This window comes from Opisthorchis viverrini, assembly GCF_000715545.1.
Source record: "Opisthorchis viverrini unplaced genomic scaffold opera_v5_273, whole genome shotgun sequence".
Classification (NCBI taxonomy): domain Eukaryota; kingdom Metazoa; phylum Platyhelminthes; class Trematoda; order Opisthorchiida; family Opisthorchiidae; genus Opisthorchis; species Opisthorchis viverrini.
Genome location: NW_008751925.1, coordinates 260,765 through 275,342, shown reverse-complemented (window position 1 = coordinate 275,342; position 14,578 = coordinate 260,765). Strand labels below are relative to the sequence as shown.

The 14,578-nt window shown below is 45.3% G+C and overlaps 1 protein-coding gene across 1 annotated transcript in view; it reads right to left on the bottom strand.

Moving 5' to 3' along the window:
* T265_09306 (hypothetical protein) overlaps positions 1-2,145 on the bottom strand; it is a gene marked incomplete at both ends in the record, with an annotated part of 7,222 nt that extends 5,077 nt beyond the window's left edge. The window contains one exon of the mRNA XM_009175335.1: positions 1,685-2,145. The remainder of the gene's footprint in view (positions 1-1,684) is intronic.
* Positions 2,146-14,578: the final 12,433 nt, after the last annotated feature.

Sequence of the window (14,578 nt, the reverse complement as noted above, 5' to 3'; positions counted from 1 at the left end):
GTCCGGTTTTCACACCAAGGAAATAATTCCACTAAAATGGTTCACCCTCAGCAAATCCGAGATAAATCGAAAACCTCAGCTGACTAGTTTGTTCCCAATACCTTATACTAAGTGTCTCCGGATGGTTGCAGGGTTTTCGATCAGGTTGTCATTATCGAACCCTTTTCACCGCCCAGTAAATCCGAGATAAATCGAAAATCTCAGCTGACTATTTTGTTCCCAACACCTTATAGTAAATGTCACCAGAGGGTTGCAGGGTTTTCAATCAGGTTGTGACTATCGAGTCCTTTTCACTCAATCTGATGACTAGGCCATCAATGGGTACGCTAATGTTAAATGATTGAGCAACAACCTCCGATGGCCAAACAGTTTTCATTCAACTTTCCGTCAACCATGTTCCTGCACACAGCACCAAGGTCATGAGACAACGCTTACTTGCCACAGTCGAGGCGAATTCCGTCTGTTTACAAAATCACGGGGTTCAAGCACTTAGACTTCCGTGACTTAAACAACCCTCACTCCTCCGCAGCACCAACCAAAACCAACCTGAGAATACCTCCAGGTTCCCTGCCACACACCCAATAAGGAATAAAGGAAGATGAATGGATGGAGCCTCTGTACAATTTTCGACACAGTGAAGCGCTGCAACACCAGACCACCTGAAAACGTGCAAACTATTCCAACGGCTGCAGAGATAACGTAGGGGAACAAAACTCCTAAAAAGCCACGAACGATCGCAATATACGCACGGAATCTCAACTGCATAATACAATACTAAGGTACTTAGTGGACCAGATAGACCCTGTGGGGGCGGGTGATTCAACCGACAGTGTATGGGAAATACGGTGCGAAGAATATGAAGTCAGATACATAACGGAAACTGGCAGACAACCACACATGCGTATTCCACTAAGCCGAGGAGACTCCCAAATTGCACCTTATGTCTCGACACACAGAAACACGGGGATTTTAATCAAGACGAATTACCGCACAACAACCTGCCAAGATATACAGAACGCTGTTGTACAGCAGCCCTAAGCATTCATTCTCAACCGGCGCATGTCAACAGACAGTCAACAAACACCTATGGTTTAGACGAGACTGATCAACAGTATACAAAAGTGAAGGCGCACATGTAGCTCCCTCACACCACACACGCTCAAACATGAACTGATTAAACAAGAGTGGTACAGAGGAAGTTGGCTGTTTTAATATTGGTATCAACCGACATGTGATTTCCTGTCTACGTGAACTTCCCGACCAGAAATAGCGAACTCTAGACAAATCTGTGGGGAGCATGCCTTCGTGCTGGAGCAATGTGATTCGGAAGACGACCCGGTTGTGTAGACGGATTGATTCGGCTGTCAGGAATTTTCACGAAGGCAATGATGATGAAATAGCAATCGCTCAGTTGTAACACCCTTTAGGTACCTAGCCACCACGCCATCCGAACGAAGTATGGTGAATAAAATACCACGAAGTTCCAAAAGCCTGGACAGGAGCGTTCGAGATACCGGGGTTGAGTTCGAATCACGGAGATTCCGGTCAGTAGAATCTCGCCTTAACTACTGGGTTACGTCACAGCAAGATGGCACTGGAATGAAACATGTCGAATGCTTCTTGATTAGGTGAGATTTGTAAATTTTATACTCACATAATTTCATCCCCTAATAGTCCAGAACATGTCGTGAGTTCCGAGTTCTTGTAGCGAATAGATGAATCCAGTGACAGTGACAAATAGTGACTGATATGGCAGTTCGTGATTAGGATCTCCTTGTTATTATGGGCCAACTGCACCGACGATCCAAAAAAACTTTTCCAATTCACTCTTAAAGTAACCCACGTCTGAATCGATTCGGGAATTCAACCATTTGCGTTTGGGACTCTGGTCGATTGCTGATGGCCTTTATTTCACAGAACCATGCCACGTTTTCCGCAGAACGTCTATTTAGATTTGTGATCCAAAAACGAAACATCGATACCAGCTAAGTCACATTCCGTGGTCTCCTTGAAGTACCTGGAAAACGCGGAGATGAGGAGGTTGAAACCAGGACATATGCAAAATCCTCCGCAACGATTGATCGCCTGATACGAGGGGTAAATGTAGCGGGCCCTGTTGCGAACAGGTAAGAGATAATGGCGGTGCATACTGAGCAACGACCAATCACAAGAGAGGTAAATGGACAACAGTACAATACTTAACTCGATCAGCTGGGATCTTTACCCGTCAAGCTCCCATATCCAGAATCCGGATGAATAGAATATGAGTGTGCTCCTAAAATGCGGGTGGAAATTTCGTGTTTGCAATACTGCATACGCACCACCCACCAACTGCAAACTGATGAGAAACGCTCAGATGACCATTATAGAAAGGGTCTGTGTTGGATTTGTTTGTTGGCTAACCCTGATAGAGAGTGGCAAACATCCTGTGTCACAAGGATCGATTACTGAAGAAAGATGATTAATTTGGGGGAATGGCACACTAGAGATGTGTTGTGCTTAAGTATGAAGAATAGGGTTTGGATGACAGGTGTACGTTAATTTCGTTTGTTATGTCCAGTATGTGTAAAAGTCACCGAGCTCCTGTAAGTGTCGATTCCCCCGTTTCATCTAGCGCAAGCAAAAACGTAACCTATAATTAGGGTAAAAGGCGGGCAGTGCGGTTGCAAGACACGCCTCCTAAGCACCGCAGGTCTTTCGAAAACAGGCCTAGGTTAAGGTTCAGATTTGGACAAATTACAACCAACCGGGAGTTAGCGCTCATATCCGGTGGCAAGGAACGAGATTTTGCACAGTGCATTTCCCTAGACCGCGGATAAATAATAAATAAACACCACATCGAAATGAACCTAACAGCAAAACAGTCCAGGTTGCCGAATCAAAAAATTAAAACGCGAATCGTGTGAGCAACAATAGGTAATCATATCCCTGAGGAATAAACTTCGCTCACAATATTCCCACGGTGAAGCCCCTTGTTCCGTCTCACGCACAGTAGCCCTCGGTCCCTTCCCGAAGCGAAACGGTCACTGCGTACGAGGATAAATTCAAGAAATAGCACACTTCGAAGTGACTTCTATTACCAGATAGACAATAATTTGAGTTTCATGTTCAGTGGAATATTGTCAATACGCGTGACTTGCTATCGGGCAGGCGGAAAACGAATTCGGCAACGAAAATCCTATACAGAAGAGAAAAACACCCGTACTTTCTCGATATAGCCCGATCTAAACTCGTCTGAAACACGGTAGTTATCGGAATCTCATTTTCACAACAACCAATATGAGAAAGGACCGTCTAGTCAGCTTGAATAACTGTGAACGATTCATGAGGACAATATCGCAGCTAGGAAAAGACTATATCACTCTCTAAGCAGTTTGATAGAGCTGAATACAGCGCTTACCCTACTCCCCCAGAACACCCGCAATGGCTCAACTCAGGTCAGACATCCAGCCGGCTGGCAAAAAACCTCTGATTTTGCAAGTTCCTTAATCTAAAAGACAAATGCTCACTTCGACATTCAACTGACTGCTCAATGTTAGGAGGAAACCCCGGAGACTTTCAACCTTTCAAATGAGCAGACGACCATTTGTGTAAGTGAAATAAAAACGGAATCTGTGAAAAGTAGATTACCGAGCCGATTTCGCTCCTCAGGACTATTGGCATGAGTCATAGTTCAACTTTGCCGTGCGTTTTCTGCATTTGTGATCGAACATATGCACACCGAAAGCAGCCATTACCTGCTCATCTCCGACCAGAAGACGTCAACACCTGGATTAACGAACCAATCAGTAAGACCTCTTCTTAGTAATTAGCACACTAGATCAATGTTGAATATCAGTAAAGGTTCGTGTCAGTTAGTGTGGTTGCCCTAATCATAGGGCTAATGGACTTGGGGGAATTTCAAATTATGTTATTCGGGTTTAGTTCCTTAGTCTTCCGGTTCAAAGTGCTTCAGCTGATAATTCACCTCAGGTAACTACGGTAAGTTTTGTGAGCTTGACATTGACACGACACTTTAGTTGTGGGAGTGGGGTAGGTGAGATTAAGTGCACATCAACTCCAAGCTAATTCAATTGATGACTCATCATTCTGATAACCATTCACCACCACGTGTTTCCAACGGTCTTGTGTCATGCAGTCCAAAATTATCAGTGCATCCGAACTGGAGTTTATATTCAAAGTAAGTCTGATGTATGGATTCAGGTCATCCAGATAGTTGTACTACTGACTAAACTTGTCTCGTTTCATCACAACGAAAGTGTCATCTTCATAACGCGAGAACATCTAGGGTGTGTATGGGAATCGCCTAGAACTTTCTGTTCAAATTCTCTCACAAATATATTTGCCATTGCTAGAACTTGTTCTCCACTGTAAACCAGAGTTAAAGAATAAGTGAGTGAAATTCAGGCATGCTTTTATGTCTGCCACCATTTTATCTACCGAAAACTGCTCCCGTTCTACAAAGCTGGTGCCTGATAGTAGCCATCGCTTGGCCATTTCTAAAGATTCCCCTTTTGTCACATTTGTATATAAGGAACTGATATCGGAACTTACAAGAATGTCACCAGGTTTCACGATGAACACCCGCTACTTTGCAAAGTTATGAGTTCCGGTGAGGGGTTTTAGAATACCTACCAAGAAGCTGGCCAGCTCATGGGATGAGGAACCTATTCCATTCATTACTGGTATATGTTCGGTGGAATATTGTCAATACGCGTGACTTGCTATCGGGCAGGCGGAAAACGAATTCGGCAACGAAAATCCTATACAGAAGAGAAAACACCCGTACCTTTCTCGATATAGCCCGATCTAAACTCGTCTGAAACACGGTAGTTATCGGAATCTCATTTTCACAACAACCAATATGAGAAAGGACCGTCTAGTCAGCTTGAATAACTGTGAACGATTCATGAGGACAATATCGCAGCTAGGAAAAGACTATATCACTCTCTAAGCAGTTTGATAGAGCTGAATACAGCGCTTACCCTACTCCCCCAGAACACCCGCAATGGCTCAACTCAGGTCAGACATCCAGCCGGCTGGCAAAAAAACCTCTGATTTTGCAAGTTCCTTAATCTAAAAGACAAATGCTCACTTCGACATTCAACTGACTGCTCAATGTTAGGAGGAAACCCCGGAGACTTTCAACCTTTCAAATGAGCAGACGACCATTTGTGTAAGTGAAATAAAAACGGAATCTGTGAAAAGTAGATTACCGAGCCGATTTCGCTCCTCAGGACTATTGGCATGAGTCATAGTTCAACTTTGCCGTGCGTTTTCTGCATTTGTGATCGAACATATGCACACCGAAAGCAGCCATTACCTGCTCATCTCCGACCAGAAGACGTCAACACCTGGATTAACGAACCAATCAGTAAGACCTCTTCTTAGTAATTAGCACACTAGATCAATGTTGAATATCAGTAAAGGTTCGTGTCAGTTAGTGTGGTTGCCCTAATCATAGGGCTAATGGACTTGGGGGAATTTCAAATTATGTTATTCGGGTTTAGTTCCTTAGTCTTCCGGTTCAAAGTGCTTCAGCTGATAATTCACCTCAGGTAACTACGGTAAGTTTTGTGAGCTTGACATTGACACGACACTTTAGTTGTGGGAGTGGGGTAGGTGAGATTAAGTGCACATCAACTCCAAGCTAATTCAATTGATGACTCATCATTCTGATAACCATTCACCACCACGTGTTTCCAACGGTCTTGTGTCATGCAGTCCAAAATTATCAGTGCATCCGAACTGGAGTTTATATTCAAAGTAAGTCTGATGTATGGATTCAGGTCATCCAGATAGTTGTACTACTGACTAAACTTGTCTCGTTTCATCACAACGAAAGTGTCATCTTCATAACGCGAGAACATCTAGGGTGTGTATGGGAATCGCCTAGAACTTTCTGTTCAAATTCTCTCACAAATATATTTGCCATTGCTAGAACTTGTTCTCCACTGTAAACCAGAGTTAAAGAATAAGTGAGTGAAATTCAGGCATGCTTTTATGTCTGCCACCATTTTATCTACCGAAAACTGCTCCCGTTCTACAAAGCTGGTGCCTGATAGTAGCCATCGCTTGGCCATTTCTAAAGATTCCCCTTTTGTCACATTTGTATATAAGGAACTGATATCGNATAGCCCATTGCCCGGCTTTACGCAGCTGCTTTCTTTTGCCAAACAATTTCGGTCCAATCGTATACTCGAGGATGATAACGATCACCGGGATAACCACGTAAAACAAAAGCCCGAGGAGGGCAAACGAAAAGACGTAGACAAACATCTGCAAATGAAGAACGAGAAAAGCGTTAGTTATCGATAGCGAGAATATATCATCATCTCTTTCTAACTATTGACCACTTGCCTCAGCATAATCATCATCACCTGCTTTGATAACTAACTCTTTTGACGTCCTCAGCGCGTAGCGACAAGATTTCTGACCCCACCGCAGGATTGTGAACTCGACCCTTGACAGATAAGCTGGAGGTGCGAAACGCATTTCCAACCCTGAGGCAGAATTATTCAAATTATTGAATATCGTTTGTAGTGCCACGATGTCAGATCCATGCAGAGCTATGTCGTCTGCGTACTCTATATCAGTAAGCAAACGTCCAGGGAGCACTTCAACCTAACAGGCATCAGAGGCTGATACTGAGTCTCCCATGTTCGTATCAACGGCGGGGTTGAAGACGAAAAGTGAAAGAGCACAGGTCTGTTTGACACCACTTAACGTGGTGAACTCAGGAGAGTTTCCAATAGACCTTCGCACGGTCGAGGAAGTTCGTGTACAGCGCCTTAGTGAGGGTCAAGAACTTATGGGGGACACCTTGGATCCGCAGTAGCTACCATGTCTGACGGTCCCCTAGTCCATTGGTGGTTGTTGGAAGCAGTGTGGCTGTTCCAGAATTTGTCGGAGGGTGAAGGTATAATCAGTGCATCTTCTTGGAGGACGCAACCCAGCTTGGTTTACGCGGATCTCTCTCCCTGTGTTCAGCCAAACTTAGAAGGATAAGACCAGAGACCAGAGAGACCTTCAGTGCTACAGCTATCAGACAGATGCCACAGTGGTTTTCGGACAGCGTTCGCGCACGCTTTTGAACATAGTGATAATTGTCATCATGGGCCATTGTGCAGGCACATTCTCTTTTCATCCAGTCATGAGCCTCCGAGGCTTAGGGAGTTCCACCTTCACTGTCCAGGGTTCTCTACCAACTGTGGGCTCCAGATGAATGGCAGCTGGTGACCAAGATGGCTGTTCTTGGAAGTATTCGGCCCACAGGTTCAGGCATTTTTCTTTATTCAAGATGATAACCTCATTCCGACCGTTGATTATTCCACTCATTGGTGGTCTCCAGACACCAGTCGCGTGGATCAAGTGAAATAATCTTCGGGTATTACCGGCGTTCTGAGCTTCTTTCATTTCCCTGGCTTTTGTGTACACCAGACTTAACGCTCGGTTCGCATGCTCAGGTTTACTTGACATCTGATGATTTGTCGCGTCAAGTTGCGTTCGGGACCGGGTGGGATATATCTCCAAGCTTTAAGATGGCAGCGTCGTGCTACAAGCGAAAAACCCAGTACAGTGAGGTGGCGATCTCGTCGCACTATCAATTCACACCTGAGGGTGGAGCATTTGGAAGACTCTCGAAGACTATTCTGGTAAATTCGTTCAACATTAGGATTTGCCAGTCTTTCAGGTGCCAGGCAACTGTTCCACATCCTATGCGGTCCTGGAAAACGAAGAGAGATGCGACTCTGGACGAGTGCGCCGTGAGAATCCACAAATGTGTTCCATAAAAGACCGGCGACAAGCTATTGATCCGGATGCGGTAAGCCTTCCCGCTTGTGCGTACAAATCTCCGACAACCACAACGGTGTATAAGCTTTTAAGCCGCCACAACATGGCATTTAGGGTGTCATAAAACTTGTCTTTGATAATGCCAGAGCTACACTCAGTTGGGGCGTAGGCAGATACGACGAATAGACATTGATCAATTTCCCGTTTGAGATTCCTTCACAGACGTTGCCAGACGAACCGCGGGGCGGTGATTACCAACGGGTATCCAGTCAAGTGAGGATCCTTCCGTCCGGTGACTTAGAACGCCGCCAACTCCTATGTATCCTGCAGCAGTAGCCTCTGGGTCGCCAGAGGTGCGCAGTCTGAGGTCACTGGAGAGTGATGGGGCGGTTAGCTCAATTAGTGTTTGCGTCTTGAATTTTTGTTTCTGAGACACAGCACACATCAATGTTAAGCGAATCCGGTGTAAGAGCAAGAGCCACTTATTGCTTTGCTTGTTTCAGAGTGCTGACATTGAAGGCGGCCAGATAGACTGGGCGTCGGGTCTCGAATACCGATTTCGAGATGCCTAAGGATGTAGGCGCTGAATGACGCGCAGTTGTTGCTTGCAAAACCGTTGCAGGACAAACGAAGTCATCAGTCTTATGTGCTGGACCTACAAAAGAGTGTTATTAATCGGGCGAGATGGGGAAGAAAACCTACGTAAAATATAAGGGAGGGAGGCATCAGCAGTAGTGTTTTTGCTTGTCCGCCCTGTTGTATGCATTGAATAAGTCGACTCGGTTGGTGACACCAGGCGACGGCCGATGTGCAGTTGATTGTTTTAAGTTCACTAGGGTACTATCAGGGTGCTCACATCTGAACAGAAGGACGGTCAAGGTCCTCAACCACAGCCCGACCACAGGGCAGCGGTATCTGGCTTGAAATACAATCACATTAACATTTTTACGGAACACGTCACCACACATGTTCAAACCCACAACCTGCAGTTCCAGTACAGTGTTCATCAGACCACCAACCACTGACCAACCTGATACGAAAGACCCTGCAAATGCCGAGCGCACATCCACAGTACAGCTCAGTGGATCGCCGAGGTGCACAAACCGCCAGAACACGAAAAGGTCCAGTCTCTTCGTCATGGAGTGAGTCATCCATAACCGTATCCATGACGAAGTTGCAAAGGAATGGTGAAAGAGAAGAGAATTGCCTTGGTGTAGTGAACTCAGTCGAGAGCTTGTCGTAGGCCTCCACAATTCCGCGGAAGTTGGTGTATAACGCCTTAAGGAGAGTCAGAAATTTGTGAGGATACCTTTGCTCCATAGACACCGCCATGCTGCCTGACGATCCACAGGGTCAAAAGCAGCTGTCACGTCAAGAAAAAAATCACTGTAAGTCTCTGAAATTAGTGTGGCTGTTCCAGAATTTGTCGGAGGGTGAAGCGCTGATCGATGCATCCTCTTACAGGACGCAATCCAACTTGGTTTACGCGGATCTCCCTCCCGGTGTTCAGTCAACCTGAGAAGAATAAGACTAGAAAGGACCTCCGGTGCCACAGCCACTAGGCTGACATTACGGTGGTTTTGATACCGCGTTTGGTTGCCCTTTTTTAAGATGAGAATAACTGTTGACGTGCTCCATTCTTCAGACACTTGCTCTTTGCTCCAAGCCGTACCAGTCGACTGGTCAGACGGGTCGTCAGGGATTCCTTGCCTTCTTTGAAGAGAGCTGGATACAGATCGTCAGATCCTGGTGCCTTGTCAGTTTGCAGTACCGATATTTCGTACTTGCATTCTTCCAAAGGGTGATTGAGCTTTCCATTCCATTCATCCGTTTGCACTCTCTCCAGAGGATGTGTTGTAGAAGACCAGCTAAAGTGTTCTTCAATGTGTTCGGTTCATCTTTTCAGTCGACGTTTTTGTGAGTGAGTTGTTGAGCCACGTTTTTCACTTGTTGTTTTACTGCCCACTACTTTCTGAGGGTCAGTTGCTCGTATCAGTTGGTATAGGCCACGGCTGCTTCTTGAAGCAAAAGGCTTCTCCAACTCTCGAGCTTTCGATGTTCACCAGGGATCTCGTTCACTCCTCGGGCTCTTCACTATCTGGTGTTTGAGAGGGTTGCAAGGGCCATTGCACTCGTTGCCTTCTGGTATGAATTTCCTGGAATCAATCATGGATACCGATCTGGACGATATCCAGTGGTCTTGTAATCACATTGAAGAGTCGGACAGACAGCATTGACCGCCGCTAGCACGGCTTATTTCACCTTTTACCACGCTTGATCCACGTTCTCGCTACCAATGCAGTTTTGGTTTACTGTGGGAAATGGTCAAGCTAGGTCGGATAGATGCTGTTGAGCTATGATAGTTTTTCAAAAATTGTGGATTGGCACGCTTCTTGCTGACTTGCGAGGGCCTTAGGATAACGAACTTTCAAACGTGCATACGCCATGCCGTGGTCGCAATCAAGTCGTGTGCGCCCAAAAGGAACGCCAGTCTTGAATTGTGGCTCCTCAACGGTGGGTGATGGCCACGTGTTCCGAATCGGTCTGTGGCTGACTTGCAGTTGGTGGCTGGACGTTTAGAATGTGCCCAAGAACAAATTAGAACAGAATACACGCTACCGAGGATGAAAAACATTTTAGTTGTCCAAGAACGAGCGTGATTAAGCCGAAATGTACAAACAAAGATTCAATACGGGCATATAGGTTAGGTATAATATTAAACACACAAACCCCATGACGAACCCCGGAATGATTTGAATGGACACATACGTGCTGAAGTAGATAGGGGATGATGTGCCAACTCAGGCCTCTTTGTTCCTCAAACTTTAAGGATGAACGCATAGCTGTTGTTTTAGAATTTCAGGATAGCTCGGATGCCATTCGGAGGACGGTATCGGAGAGGGCTCAGATGCTTGCGAACGGTTGAGCTGATGTCCTGTTGTTGCAGTCTTATCTTGGTTTTTGCTGTCCCCATAAGATTCATATACAAGCATGAAATTACACTTTGTGGATGTAGAGTGCATACCAGCAAAGGGGATGACTTTGGCAAGTTCATTCAAAAGCACATTTGCCTTCTCCTCCTCTAAGATGAAAACGATTGCGTCTGCATATTCCAAATCGACAAGGTTTTCTTCACACTCTATTTGAAACCCAGGTTTCTGGATGCCTTCCAGCGTTCGTTTCATTATCTCATCGATCACTAAGTTAAAAAGGAACGGAGAGAATGGACATCCCTGACGGACATCGCCTTGTTTATGGACGCTTTTGGGGAATTTGGGCAACCGGATTTATTCAGCACTTAGTGAGTTAGCCAGTACAGCTTTGTTTAATTGTGTTTTCAGTTGTATTGCCAAAGATGTACTCGAGTTTTAATTGGTAATAAATTCTTATTTTTAGATACACTGTCGGGTAACAGCGGATTCCTGAAAACGAGAACTGGATTGATTAAATATTACGTTTGTGCCGATGCAACTTACAAATATAAAGATAATTCACCAAGGGTGATTTTCAGGCATGGGCTTGGCGAGCTGATGACGTGTTTGAATATGGGGGAAGGTAGTTGGTCGTTGGAGTGACCTATCAAGCATAGTTTAAGCTTCATAAGTAGGGGTCCGGAAGTTACCATAAGTAGCCAAGGGCTCGATGTCGCTTACAGTCATGCATATGAAGGGCTGTCTTTGAGCATTGGCTTAAGCTACTGTGCATAGCTGAGGACCCATTATGAAAATCGCATATAGACAAAAGCGTAGCAATTAAGACGACTTGCCGAGATGAGCGAAAACGAGTATGATTTTGATCATAACGAGCCGCTGTTAGGCGATAGATTAAGCTGCTGCTTACAGTTGCTGCCTCGTATTCATTGGCCTGCAGAGATCTCGGTGATTAATCACTCACAGTAATTGCTGTGAGTAGCAAAAATAAGCCACAACAGTTCAGTTACGACTAATAAGAGCCATCGTTCGCCATCGGATTAGGTTATCGTGCATAAGTAAAGCCTCATAATCAGCGTTGTACATAGACATGGACTTTGCATTCATGATAATTAGTCGAGGCGAGTGGAAACGGTTACCGTTATCATGATGACCGGAAATAGATGCCTGCGTTTTATGACGTGTTCCACCACGGAGCGTCATAGTTCTAATAGGACGGATATCACCGTGTTGGTAACTTAATTGCAGCTTCATTGTGATGATGTAATGACGCTAAGTATGCGTATCTGAGAAAGGGAATCGTCTACATGGATAACCCACACACTGTGCAATTCATGAGGTTGTTCTGAATTGTTATTTAAATAAAAAACTAACTCCATAGGTAGACTGGGCAGTGTGCCTTACAAAACATCCTCACTTGTTACATCATCATCATCATCATTGTCAGCTGTAAGAACCGCGTATTCATCGTACAGTGGTTGTAGCTGCCACAGTTTCGTTCACCGATGATTTTGGGGATGGGTAGGTAGCTGCGCATTGCACGCGTGAGATGGTAAATTGGTGCTTAAATCCAGCACTTCAGTGGGTCGTCAAGCGGGGGGAGGGTGGAAAAGGAGCTATGCATTGAAGGCAATAGCTTTGATGCATGAGCGCCATTGAGGGCGCGACTGGGCCATGTCTGATAATGTCTCTAGCCATTGATGTGGCCCGTCTCGTGGTCCCCATCCAGGAAGACGGCAGTGACCAGCGCATCTGAGTTTGCTGTATGGTGGTAGGTTATATGCACTGGCCGGAATGCACCTTGTTCAAAAGACACAAGCACTTCTGCACTCCGGCAAGAAGCAAGCGTGGCTATCAATCAATCAGCCAATCAGTTCCCTGTGTTTCAGTTTGACTATTTCTTCCTCTCTTCTTTCGTTCATTTCATTTTGGCGTAAAGTTTCTATTCCTTTCTTCACCGGCTACCACACTTATGATGCCGCTATGATCGATGAGCCTTCTAGTACAAGAACTGCAGGGCTTCTTGGGCGTGAACAGTGCTTTCATTGTCGGACTGAACTAAAATGAGTTGAAAAAGTACAATGAATCGGAAAGCATTTTTGTTGGCCTTCAGACGAGCCACGAGTACATATTTATTACTACTAAGTAGCAAAGTAAGAATTGAGTTAATAACCAATACAAGGATAATAAGGGAAGCAAAGCCTAGGAAACTGACTGCAGTAAACCCAGACATATTCCCAAGTTCAACTGTCATGCCAGGAACGGCGGTAACGACGTTAGCGTCACCACTGGCCAGGCTCCATAATCGATCACTAGCGAGACAATTTGTACCAAACGGCTGAAAGTTGGCAGTTATATTCTTTGTGCATAGACGAACTGGAAAAGACCTGACAGGGAATCAGGGACCAACAATTTGACAACCTCATGATATGTGCTAACCACTCCACGGCCTACCAGAGCATATGGGAATACTTGCCAAATTAAAAGCCTACAAGTCTCCTATGGTAATTATGGAACTCAATCTGCCTTATAGATTTTGAAAAATTAGGGGTAGTTAGTGGATAAAAACCCCGCCTGATTTTGGAGTCCATACTTGCTCCGGGAGCGTTTTACACAAGAGTTGACACTAACAGGATCAACAAACGCATGTGTTCTCAGTATTCCATGAAAATCCTACTCTGTCGCCCTCACCAAGGCAGTAGCGTAAAGAAAAGTAAAATCTCCAGAAACGTCCCTTCCTTCAAGAAATTTCCGAGGTGGAGGTTGTTATGAAGAGGGGTTCCTGTGCAATGCATCTTTCTTAAAAGAGATTGTTGATCGTACGATTCACCCGGATGCGCAGTCTCTAGAGGATAACGGTTCGAAAAACGTTCTTAAATTGTATAGTTGAGGTTAACGGTCAACAGCGTTTTAATGCAGCATCGATGAACGAAACTTTGTCAGCTGCGACCACCGTACGACAAGTGCACGGTTTTTACAGCTGTGATAATGCTGATGATGATCATGACGATCACAGTCCGACTGATCCCGACCAGCCTCTAGATTTTCACTTGTCACCCTGTCAGCAAGCACTGATTAAATCATAGCTGAGCAGAGCAAATAGGCTTTTCCCGGTAGGACACACCCAAACCCGCACTGACAACCTCCACTCGATTGGTGGGGAAAGTTTGCAATCTAACTACCAAGCTCAGTAAACAGACCAAACATCAAGCAGCACATCCTGTATTCTGCAACATCGCTCAACTGTGACTGTGGTAATAGACTAGCTCACATTGAATCTTAACAGTCTATGTCGTCGGTGTACTACCTTTAGCAATGTTTCAAATCAGTCTTGGACGAACAAATTCAGCTCCAAATTTTACAAGGTTTAGGAACATATCGGTTAGAAGTGAGCACTAGGAGTGGAGTCACAACAGTGCTAGGATAATGCTATCGCTCAATACGGAACGGACGCTTGTACTCCGTTCTTTTGGGCGAGATGGCCCAAGTGGTTAGAGCGCGAATTTACTGACCGGAAGGTTCGTGGTTCGAATCCGACCTCCGCCACCCGACTTCCCCTGTCTAGGCCTGGTCAACCTGGCAGTATCCCAGCCCTCGTGCTTCCTTCGTGTGGCATGGCAGCTAGCCACCGGAAGGGTGCTACAGCTGAACGCTTTCTTTCTTTTCTTTCTCCGTTCTTTTCGACAAGTCACACATGGTGTTGAGACATTTGGATAGTGCCCGATGAAACTGTGGATAATCGCCGATGCACACACCGGCAAAAGCACCTGGATGTCATTATTTGTCTTGAATTCGGATGCCGCTCCATAATTATGGACATTCGATTCTTGAACTACCTCCCACACCATCCTCAT